A 13,305-nucleotide genomic window follows, 5' to 3' on the forward strand; every position below is an offset into this window, starting at 1 on the left:
CCGCCGTGCGTGAGTAATTTCATCGTAAGCTTGCTGGACGGTGATGGGTTGGATGAGATTTATCATGTAATCGAGTTAGTTTTGTTAGGGTTTGATCCCTAGTATCCACTATGTTCTGAGATTGATGTTGCTATGACTTTCCTATGCTTAATGCTTGTCGCTAGGGCCCGAGTGCCATGATTTCATATCTGAACCTATTATGTTTTCATCAATATATGAGAGTTCTTGATCCTATCTTGCAAGTCTATAGACACCTACTATGTGTTATGATCCGGCAACCCCGAAGTGACAATAATTGGGACAACTTCCGGTGATGACCGTAGTTTGAGGAGTTCATGTATTCACTATGTGTTAATGCTTTGGTCCGGTACTCTATTAAAAGGAGGCCTTAATATCCCTTAGTTTCCGCTAGGACCCCGCTGCCACGGAGGGTAGGACAAAAGATGTCATGTAAGTTCTTTTCCATAAGCACGTATGACTATATTCGGAATACATGCCTACATTACATTGATGAATTGGAGCTAGTTCTGTGTCACCCTAGGTTATGACTGTTACATGATGAACCGCATCCGGCATAATTCTCTATCACTGATCCATTGCCTACAAGCTTTCCATATATTGTTCTTCGCTTATTTACTTTTCCGTTGCTATTGTTACAATCACTACAAAATACCAAAAATATTACTTTTCCTATCGTTACCTTTTGCTACCGTTACCACTACTATCATATTACTTTGCTACTAAACACTTTGCTGCAGATTTTAAGTTTCCAGGTGCGGTTGAATTGACAACTCAGCTGGTAATACTTGAGAATATTCTTTGGCTCCCCTTGTGTCGAATCAATAAATTTGGGTTGAATACTCTACCCTCGAAAACTGTTGCGATCCCCTATACTTGTGGGTTATTGATACGTCTCCAACGTATCTATAATTTTTGATTGCTCCGTGCTATATTATCTATTGTTTTGGACTATATTGGGCTTTATTTTCCACTTCTATATTATTTTTGGGACTAACCTATTAACCAGAGGCCCAGCCCAGAATTGCTGTTTTTTTTCTATTTCAGTGTTTCGAAGAAACGGAATATCAAACGGAGTCCAAACGGAATGAAACCTTCGGGAACGTGATTTTCTCACCGAACGTGATCCAGGAGACTTGGACCCTACGCCAAGGCATCAGAGAGGCGGTCACGAGGGTGGGGGGCGCCCCCCCTAGGGCGCGCCCCCTGCCTCGTGGGCCCCTCAGAGCTCCACTGACGTACTCCTTCCTCCTATATATACCTACGTACCCCCAAACGATCAGAACAGTAGCCAAAAACCTAATTCCACCGCCGCAACTTTCTGTATCCACGAGATCCCATCTTGGGGCATGTTCCGGAGCTCCGCCGGAGAGGGCCGTCATCACGGAGGGCTTCTACATCATCATAGCCTCTCCGATGAAGTGTGAGTAGTTTACCTCAGACCTTCGGGTCCATAGTTAGTAGCTAGATGGCTTCTTCTCTCTTTTTGGATCTCAATACAAAGTTCTCCCCCTCTCTTGTGGAGATCTATTCGATGTAATCTTCTTTTTGTGGTGTGTTTGTTGAGACCGATGAATTGTGGGTTTATGATCAAGTCTATCTATGAATAATATTTGAATCTTCTCTGAATTCTTTTATGTATGATTGGTTATCTTTGCAAGTCTCTTCAAATTATCCGTTTGGTTTGGCCAACTAGATTGGTAGTTCTTGCCATGGGAGAAGTGTTTAGCTTTGGGTTCAATCTTGCGGTGTCCTTTCCCAGTGACAGAAGGGGCAGCAAGGCACGTATTGCATCGTTGCCATCGAGGATAACAAGATGGGGTTTATTTCATATTGCATGAATTTATCTCTCTACATCATGTCATCCTGCTTAAAGCGTTACTCTGTTTTTAACTTAATACTCTAGATGCATGCTGGATAGTGGTCGATGAGTGGAGTAATACTAGTAGATGGAGAATCATTTCGGTCTACTTGTCACGGACGTGATGCCTATGTACATGATCTGTTGGGGAACGTAGCAGAATTTTAAAATTTTCTACGCATCACCAAGATCAATCTATGGAGTCATCTAGCAACGAGGGAGAGAGGAGTGCATCTACATACCCTTGTAGATCGCGCGCGGAAGCGTTCAAGAGAACAGGGTTGATGGAGTCGTACTTGTCGTGATCCAAATCATCGATGACCTAGTGCCGAACGGACGGCACCTCCGCGTTCAACACACGTACGGTTGGGAAGACGTCTCCTCCAACTTGATCCAGCAAGGGGGAAGGAGAGGTTGATGGAGATCCAGAAGCACGACGGCATGGTGGTGGAAACTACGGCGATCTCGGCAGGGCTTCGCCGAGCACTGCGAGAAGGAGAGGTGTCACGGGAGGGAGAGGGAGAGGTCAGGGGCTAGGGTGCGGCTGCCCTCCATCCCCCCACTATTTATAGGACCCCTAGGGGGGCGCCGACCCTAGGAGATGCCATCTCCAAGGGGGGGCGGCGGCCAAGGGGGTGGCTTGCCCCCCAAGGCAAGTGGGGCGCCCCCACCCCTAGGATTTCCAACCCTAGGCGTAGGGGGAGGCCCATGGGGGGCGCACCAGCCCACTAGGGGCTGGTTCCCCTCCCACTTCAGCCCATGGGGCCCTCCGAGATAGGTGGCCCCACCCGGTGGACCCCCGAGACCCTTCCGGTGGTCCCGGTACAATACCGATTACCCCCGAAACTTTCCTGATGGCCGAAACTTGACTTCCTATATATAAATCTTCACCTCCGAACCATTCTGGAACTCCTTGTGACATCCGGGATCTCATCCGGGACTCCGAACAACTTTCGGGTTACCGTATACTAACATCTCAACAACCCTAGCATCACCGAACCTTAAGTGTGTAGACCCTACGGGTTCGGGAGACACGCAGACATGACCGAGATGACTCTCCGGTCAATAACCAACAGTGGGATCTGGATACCCATGTTGGCTCCCACATGCTCCTCGATGATCTCATCGGATGAACCACGATGTCGAGGATTCAATCAATCCGTATACAATTCCCTTTGTCAATCGGTACGTTACTTCCCCGAGACTTGATCGTCGGTATCCCAATACCTCGTTCAATCTCGTTACCGGCAAGTCACTTTACTCGTACTGTAATGCATGATCCCGTGATCAACCACTTGGTCACATTGAGCTCATTATGATGATGCATTATCGAGTGGGCCCAGAGATACCTCTCCGTCATACGGAGTGACAAATCCCAGTCTCGATTCGTGCCAACCCAACAGACACTTTCGGAGATACCTGTAGTGTAACTTTATAGTCACCCAGTTACGTTGTGACGTTTGGCACACCCAAAGCACTCCTACGGTATCCGGGAGTTGCACAATCTCATGGTCTAAGGAAATGATACTTGACATTCGGAAAAGCTATAGAAAACGAACTACACGATCTTTGAGCTATGCTTAGGATTGGGTCTTGTCCATCACATCATTGTCCTAATGATGTGATCCCGTTATCAATGACATCCAATGTCCATAGTCAGGAAACCATGACTATCTTTTGATCAACGAGCTAGTCAACTAGAGGCTCACTAGGGACGTGTTGTGGTCTATGTATTCACACATGTATTACGATTTCCGGATAACACAATTATAGCATGAACAATGGACAATTATCATGAACAAAGAAATATAATAATAACCATTTTATTATTGCCTCTAGGGCATATTTCCAACAGTCTCCCACTTGCACTAGAGTCAATAGTCTAGTTACATTGTGATGAATCGAACACCCATGCAGTTCTGGTGTTGATCATGTTTTGCTCTAGGGAGAGGTTTAGTCAATGGATCTGCCACATTAAGGTCCGTATGTACTTTACAAATATCTATGTCTCCATTTTGAACACTTTCACGAATGGAGTTGAAGCGACGCTTGATATGCCTGGTCTTCCTATGAAACCTGGGCTCCTTGGCAAGGGCAATAGCTCCAGTGTTGTCACAGAAGAGAGTCATCGAGCCCGACGCATTGGGTATGACTCCTAGGTCGGTAATGAACTCCTTCACCCGGATTGCCTCTTGTGCTGCCTCCGAGGCTGCCATGTACTCCGCTTCACATGTAGATCCCGCCACAACGCTTTGCTTGCAACTGCACCAGCTTACTGCCCCACCATTCAAAATATACACGTATCCGGTTTGTGACTTAGAGTCATCCAGATCTGTGTCGAAGCTAGCATCGACGTAACCCTTTACGACGAGCTCTTCGTCACCTCCATAAACGAGAAACATATCCTTAGTCCTCTTTAGGTACTTCAGGATATTCTTGACCGCTGTCCAGTGTTCCATGTCGGGATTACTTTGGTACCTTCCTACCAAACTTACGGCAAGGTTTACATCAGGTCTGGTACACAGCATAGCATACATGATAGACCCTATGGCTGAGGCATAGGGGATGACACTCATCTTTTCTCTATCTTCTGCCGTGGTCGGGCATTGAGCCGTGCTCAATCTCGTACCTTGCAATACAGGCAAGAACCCCTTCTTTGACTGATCCATTTTGAACTTCTTCAATATCTTGTCAAGGTACGTACTCTGTGAAAGACCAATGAGGCATCTCGATCTCTATAGATCTTGATGCCTAATATATAAGCAGCTTCTCCAAGATCCTTCATTGAAAAACACTTGTTCAAGTAGGCCTTTATGCTTTCCAAGAATTCTATATCATTTCCCATCAACAGTATGTCATCCACATACAATATGAGAAATGCTACAGAGCTCCCACTCACTTTCTTGTAAATGCAGGCTTCTCCATAAGTCTGCGTAAACCCAAACGCTTTGATCATCTCATCAAAATGAATGTTCCAACTCCGAGATGCTTGCACCAGCCCATAAATCGAGCGTTGGAGCTTGCACACCTTGTCAGCATTCTTAGGATCGACAAAACCTTCCGGCTGCATCATATACAATTCTTCCTTAAGGAAACCATTAAGGAATGCCGTTTTGACGTCCATTTGCCATATCTCATAATCATAGAATGCGGCAATTGCTAACATGATTCAGACGGACTTCAGCTTCGCTACGGGTGAGAAAGTCTCATCGTAGTCAACCCCTTGAACTTGTCGATAACCCTTAGCGACAAGCCGAGCTTTATAGATGGTTACGTTACCATCCGCGTCTATCTTCTTCTTAAATATCCATTTATTTTCTATGGCTTGCCGATCAACGGGCAAGTCAGTCAAAGTCCATACTTCGTTTTCATACATGGATCCTATCTCGGATTTCATGACTTCCAGCCATTTGATGGAATCTGGGCCCGCCATCGCTTCTTCATAGTTCGAAGGTTCACCGTTGTCTAACAACATGATTTCCAAGACAGGGTTGCCGTACCACTCTGGTGCGGAACGTGTCCTCGTGGACCTACGAAGTTCAGTAGCAACTTGATCTGAAGTTTCATGATCATCATCATTAACTTCCTCTCTAGTCGGTGCAGGCACCTCAGGAACATTTTCTTGAGCTGCGCCACTTACCGGTTCAAGAGGTAATACTTCATCAAGTTCTACTTTCCTCCCACTTATTTCTTTCGAGAGAAACTCTTTCTCTAGAAAGGACCCATTCTTGGCAACAAAGATCTTGCCTTCGGATCTGAGGTAGAAGGTATACCCAATAGTTTCTTTAGGATATCCTATGAAGACGGATTTTTCTGATTTGGGTTCGAGCTTTTCAGGTTGAAGTTTCTTGACATAAGCATCGCATCCCCAAACTTTTAGAAACGACAACTTAGGTTTCTTCCCAAACCATAATTCATACGGTGTCGTCTCAACGGATTTCGACGGAGCCCTATTTAAAGTGAATGCGGCAGTCTCTAAAGCATAGCCCCAAAATGACAGCGGTAGATCGGTAAGAGACATCATAGATCGCACCATATCCAATAGAGTGCGATTACGACGTTCGGACACACCATTACGATGAGGTGTTCCAGGCGGCGTGAGTTGTGAAACTATTCCATATTTTCTTAAGTGTGCGCCAAATTCGTGACTCAAGTATTCTCCCCCATAATTTGATCGCAAGAACTTGATTTTCCTGTCACGTTGATTCTCAACCTCGCTCTGAAATTCCTTGAACTTTTCAAAGGTCTTAGACTTGTGTTTCATTAAGTAGACATACCCATATCTACTCAAGTCATCAGTGAGGGTGAGAACATAACGATAGCCACCGCGAGCCTCAACACTCATTGGACCGCACACATCAGTATGTATGATTTCCAATAAGTTGGTTGCTCACTCCATTGTTCCTGAGAACGGAGTCTTGGTCATTTTACCCATGAGGCATGGTTCGCACGTGTCAAATGATTCGTAATCAAGAGACTCCAAAAGTCCATCTGCATGGAGCTTCTTCATGCGTTTGACACCTATGTGACCAAGGCGGCAGTGCCACAAGTATGTGGGACTATCATTATCAACCTTACATCTTTTGGTATTCACACTATGAATATGTGTAACATTACGCTCGAGATTCATTAAGAATAAACCATTCACCAACGGAGCATGACCATAAAACATATCTCTCATATAAATAGAACAACCATTATTCTCGGATTTAAATGAGTAGCCATCTCGAATTAAACGAGATCCTGATACAATGTTCCTGCTCAAAGCTGGCACTAAATAACAATTATTGAGGTTTAAAACTAATCCCGTAGGTAAATGTAGAGGTAGCATGCCGACGGCGATCACATCGACCTTGGAACCATTCCCGGCGCGCATCGTCACCTCGTCCTTCGCCAGTCTCCGCTTATTCCACAGCTCCTGCTTTGAGTTACAAATGTGAGCAACCGCACCGGTATCAAATACCCAGGAGCTACTACGAGTACTGGTAAGGTACACATCAATTACATGTATATCATATATACCTTTAGTGTTGCCGGCCTTCTTGTCCGCTAAGTATTTGGGGCAGTTCCGCTTCCGGTGACCACTTCCCTTGCAATAAAAACACTTAGTCTCATGCTTGGGTCCATTCTTTGGCTTCTTCCCGGCAGCTTTCTTACCGGGCGCGGCAACTCCCTTGCCGTCCTTCTTGAAGTTCTTCTTACCCTTGCCTTTCTTGAACTTAGTGTTTTTATTCACCATCAACACTTGATGTTCCTTTTTGATTTCCACCTCTGCTGATTTCAGCATTGAATATACCTCAGGAATGGTCTTTTCCATCCCCTCCATATTGAAGTTCATCACAAAGCTCTTGTAGCTTGGTGGAAGCGACTGAAGGATTTTGTCAATGACTGCGTCATCCGGGAGATTAACTCCCAGCTGAGTCAAGCGGTTATGCAACCCAGACATTTTGAGTATGTGCTCACTGACAGAACTATTTTCCTCCATCTTACAGCTGAAGAACTTGTCGGAGACTTCATATCTCTCGACCCGGGCATGAGCTTGGAAAACCATTTTCAGCTCTTCGAACATCTCATATGCTCCGTGTCTCTCAAAACGCTTTTGGAGCCCCGGTTCTAAGCTGTAAAGCATGCCGCACTGAACGAGGGAGTAATCATCAGCACGTGACTGCCAAGCGTTCATAACGTCTTGGTTCTCTGGGATGGGTGCGTCACCTAGCGGTGCTTCTAGGACATAATCTTTCTTGGCAGCTATGAGGATGATCCTCAGGTTGCGGACCCAGTCCGTATAGTTGCTGCCATCATCTTTCAGCTTGGTTTTCTCTAGGAACGCGTTGAAGTTGAGGGCAACATTAGCGTGGGCCATTTGATCTACAAGACATAGTGTAAAGATTTTAGACTAAGTTCATGATAATTAAGTTCATCTAATCAAATTATTCAATGAACTCCCACTCAGATAGACATCCCTCCAATCATCTAAGTGAAACATGATCCGAGTTAACTAGGCCGTGTCCGATCATCACGTGAGACGGACTAGTCAACATCGGTGAACATCTTCATGTTGATCGTATATTCTATACGACTCATGCTTGACCTTTCGGTCTTCTGTGTTCCGAGGCCATGTCTGTACATGCTAGGCTCGTCACGTCAACCTAAGTGTATTGCGTGTGTAAATCTGGCTTACACCCGTTGTATTCGAACGTTAGAATCTATCACACCCGATCATCACGTGGTGCTTCGAAACAACGAACCTTCGCAACGGTGCACAGTTAGGGGGAACACTTTCTTGAAATTATTACGAGGGATCATCTTATTTAAGCTACCGTCGTTCTAAGCAAATAAGATGTAAAACATGATAAACATCACATGCAATCAAATAGTGACATGATATGGCCAATATCATTTGCTCCTTTTGATCTCCATCTACGGGGCTCCATGATCATCGTTGTCACCGGCATGACACCATGATCTCCATCATCATGATCTCCATCATCGTGTCTTCTTGAAGTTGTCTCGTCATCTATTACTTCTACTACTATGGCTAACGCTTTAGCAATAAAGTAAAGTAATTACATGACGTTTATGTTGACACGCAGGTCATAAATAAATAAAGACAACTCCTATGGCTCCTGCCGGTTGTCATACTCATCGACATGCAAGTCGTGATTCCTATTACAAGAACATGATCAATCTCATACATCACATATATCATTCATCACATCCTTTTGACCATATCACATCACACGGCACATGCTGCAAAAACAAGTTAGACGTCCTCTAATTGTTGTTGCAAGTTTTTACGTGGCTGCTATAGGTTTCTAGCGAGAACGTTTCTTACCTATGCCAAAACCACAACGTGATATGCCAATTTCTATTTACCCTTCATAAGGACCCTTTTCATCGAATCCGATCCGACTAAAGTGGGAGAGACAGACACCCGCCAGCCACCTTATGCAACTAGTGCATGTCAATCGGTGGAACCAGTCTCACGTAAGCGTACGTGTAAGGTCGGTCCGGGCCGCTTCATCCCACGATGCCGCCGAATCAAGATAAGACTAGTAACGGCAAGCAAATTGACAATATCCATGCCCACAACTGCTTTGTGTTCTACTCGTGCATAGAAACTACGCATAGACCTAGCTCATGATGCCACTGTTGGGGAACGTAGCAGAATTTTAAAATTTTCTATGCATCACCAAGATCAATCTGTGGAGTCATCTAGCAACGAGGGAGAGAGGAGTGCATCTACATACCCTTGTAGATCGCATGCGGAAGCGTTCAAGAGAACGGGGTTGATGGAGTCGTACTCGTCGTGATCCAAATCACCGATGACCTAGTGCCGAACGGACGGCACCTCCGCGTTCAACACACGTACGGTTGGGAAGACGTCTCCTCCAACTTGATCCAACAAGGGGGAAGGAGAGGTTGATGGAGATCCAGCAGCACGACGGCGTGGTGGTGGAAACTACGGCGATCTCAGCAGGGCTTCGCCGAGCACTGCGAGAAGGAGAGGTGTCACGGGAGGGAGAGGCCAGGGGCTAGGGTGCGGCTGCCCTCCCTCCCCCCCACTATTTATAGGACCCCTAGGGGGCGCCAGCCCTAGGAGATGCCATCTCCAAGGGGGGGCGGCGGCCAAGGGGGTGGCTTGCCCCCCAAGGCAAGTGGGGCGCCCCCCACCCCTAGGGTTTCCAACCCTAGGCGCAGGGGGAGGCCCATGGGGGGGCGCACCAGCCCACTAGGGGCTGGTTCCCCTCCCAATTCAGCCCATGGGGCCCTCCGGGATAGGTGGCCCCACCCGGTGGACCCCCGGGACCCTTCCGGTGGTCCCGGTACAATACCGATTACCCCCGAAACTTTCCCGATGGCCGAAACTTGACTTCCTATATATAAATCTTCACCTACGGACCATTCCAGAACTCCTTGTGACATCCGGGATCTCATCCGGGACTCCGAACAACTTTCGGGTTACCGTATACTAATATCTCAACAACCCTAGCGTCACCGAACCCTAAGTGTGTAGACCCTACGGGTTTGGGAGACACGCAGACATGACCGAGGCGACTCTCCGGTCAATAACCAACAGCGGGATCTGGATACCCATGTTAGCTCCCACATGCTCCTCGATGATCTCATCGGATGAACCACGATGTTGAGGATTCAATCAATCCGTATACAATTCCCTTTGTCAATCGGTACGTTACTTGCCCAAGACTCGATCGTCGGTATCCCAATACCTCGTTCAATCTCATTACCGGCAAGTCACTTTACTCGTACCGTAATGCATGATCCCATGATCAACCACTTGGTCACATTGAGCTCATTATGATGATGCATTACCGAGTGGGCCCAGAGATACCTCTCCGTCATACGGAGTGACAAATCCCAGTCTCGATTCGTGCCAACCCAACAGACACTTTCGGAGATACCTGTAGTGTACCTTTATAGTCACCCAGTTACGTTGTGACGTTTGGCACACCCAAAGCACTCCTACGGTATCCAGGAGTTGCACAATCTCATGGTCTAAGGAAATGATACTTGACATTCGGAAAAGCTATAGCAAACGAACTACACGATCTTTGAGCTATTCTTAGGATTGGGTCTTGTCCATCACATCGTTCTCCTAATGATGTGATCCCGTTATCAATGACATCGAATGTCCATAGTCAGGAAACCATGACTATCTTTTGATCAATGAGCTAGTCAACTAGAGGCTCACTAGGGACGTGTTGTGGTCTATGTATTCACACATGTATTACGATTTCCGGATAACACAATTATAGCATGAACAATAGACAATTATCATGAACAAAGAAATATAATAATAACCATTTTATTATTGCCTCTAGGGCATATTTCCAACATGATCATGCCTAGATATTCTCATAACGATGCTCAATTCTGCCAATTGCTCAATAGTAATTTGTTCACCCACCGTAAAATACTTATGCTCTTGAGAGAAGCCACTAGTGAAACCTATGGCCCCCGGGTCTATTCTCATCATATCAATCTCCATCACTTTAATATTGTTTTGCTTTTTACTTTGCCTTCACTTTTTACTTTGCATCTTTATACCAAAAATATCGAAAATATTATATCTATCAGATCTCACTCTCGTAAGTGACCGTGAAGGGATTGACAACCCCTAATCACGTTGGTTGCGAGTAGCTATCGTTTTGTGCAGGTACGAGGGACTTGAGCGTGGCCTCCTACTGGATTGATACCTTGGTTCTCAAAAACTGAGGGAAATACTTACGCTACTCTGCTGCATCATCCCTTCCTCTTCGGGGAAAACCAACGCAAGCTCAAGAGGTAGCATGAAGGATTTCTGGCGCCGTTGCCGGGGAGTCTATGCAAAAAGTCAACATACCAAGTACCCATCACAATCCCTATCTCTCGCATTACATTATTTGCCATTTGCCTCTCGTTTTCCTCTCCCCCACTTCACCCTTGCCGTTTTATTCACCCTCTCTCTCTCTATCCTACCTCTCCTTTCTCGCTTGCCTTTTTGTTTGCCCGTGTGCTGGATTGCTTGTTTGTCGCGATGGCTCAACCAAGATTCGGTGATCTTCACCTTAAAAGGTTAGAGGAGATCGAAAACAACGTTAGGAAATTTATGGTTTTGCAATTTGAGCATAATAATTTCTTTAGAAGCGAGCTTAAGGAACAAAAAAGTTTTACGAGTTATATGAATAAAGAGCTTGATGATATGTCTAAAGAATTTGATGGTATAAGATCCCAAATTGCTTGTCTAGAAAAGATGGCTGCTGAAATTTCGGATATGCAAGCCACCTTAGTCAATAAGATGGCCGCTAAACCGAATTCTTATGAAAATCAAGATGAAGATCTAAAAGTTATTGATGTGTCCCCTATTAAATCTTTGCTTTGCAATATGAATCTTGATGAAACTGAATATGATCTTCCTTTACCTAGAAGGCGTTCTAAAAATTCGGAGTATTTAGATCTTTATGATGAAATTGATGAAAGTGGGATTGAAAGAAATAAAAATCTAGATGTTGCTAAACCCACTATATTGGATTTCAAGGAATTTAATTATGAAATTTTCTCTTTAATTGATTGTATTTCCTTGTTGCAATCCGTGCTAAATTCTCCACATGCTTATAGTCAACATTAAGCCTTCACCGAACATATTGTTGATGCCTTGATGCAATCTTATGAAGAAAAACTTGAGTTGAAAGTTTCTATCCCTAGAAAACTCTATGATGAGTGGGAACTAACTATTAAAATTAAAATTAAAGATCATGAGTTTTATGCTTTGTGTGATTTGGGTGCTAGTGTCTCTACTATTCCCAAGACTTTGTGTGATTTGCTAGATTTCCATAATTTTGATGATTGCTCTCTAAACTTGCATCTTGCGGATTATACTATTAAGAAACCTATGGGAAGGATTAATGATGTTCTTATTGTTGCAAATAGGAATTATGTGCCCATAGATTTCATTGTTCTTGATATAGATTGCAATCCTTCTTGCCCTATTATTCTTGGTAGACCTTTCCTTAGAACGGTTGGTGCGATTATTGATATGAAGGAAGGGAATATTAGATTTAAATTTCCATTAAAAAAGGGCATGGAACACTTTCCTAGAAAGAAAATAAAATTTCCATATGAAACTATCATGAGAGCCACTTATGGATTTCCTACCAAAGATGGCAATACCTAGATCTATCCTCGCTTTTATGCCTAGCTAGGGGCGTTAAACGATAGCGCTTGTTGGGAGGCAACCCAATTTTATTTTTATTCCTTGCTTTTTGCTCCTGTTTAGTAATAAATAAATTATCTAGCTTCTGTTTTGGTTGTGTTTTTTTATTTAATTAGTGTTTGTGCCAATTAGAACCGTTGGGAAGACTTGGGGGAAGTCTTGTTGAACTTGCTGTAAAAAACAGAAACTTTAGCGCTCACGAGAAATGCTCTAATTTTTATTTGAAGAGTGCTATTTAGTTAATTCTTTTTTAAGATGATTAATAGATAAATTACTCACGTCCAGAAATTTATTTTAGAATTTTTGGGGTTCCAGAACTTGCGCTAGCTACAGATTACTACAGACTGTTCTGTTTTTGACAGATTCTGTTTTTCGTGTATTGTTTGCTTATTTTGATGAATCTATGGCTAGTAAAATAGTTTATAATCCATAGAGAAGTTGGAATACAGTAGGTTTAACACCAATATAAATAAAGAATGAGTTCATTACAGTACCTTGAAGTGGTCTTTTGTTTTCTTTCGCTAACGGAGCTCACGAGTTTTCTACTTTATGTTTTGTGTTGTGAAGTTTTCAAGTTTTGGGTGAATTCTTTTGATGGATTATGGAACAAGGAGTGGCAAGAGCCTAAGCTTGGGGATTCCCATGGCACCCCCAAGATAATCCAAGGACACCAAAAAGTCAAAGCTTGGGGATGCCCCGGAAGGCATCCCCT

Source organism: Triticum urartu, chromosome 7A, assembly GCF_056163025.1.
Source record: "Triticum urartu cultivar PI428250 chromosome 7A, HENAU_Tu73, whole genome shotgun sequence".
NCBI lineage: Eukaryota > Viridiplantae > Streptophyta > Magnoliopsida > Poales > Poaceae > Triticum > Triticum urartu.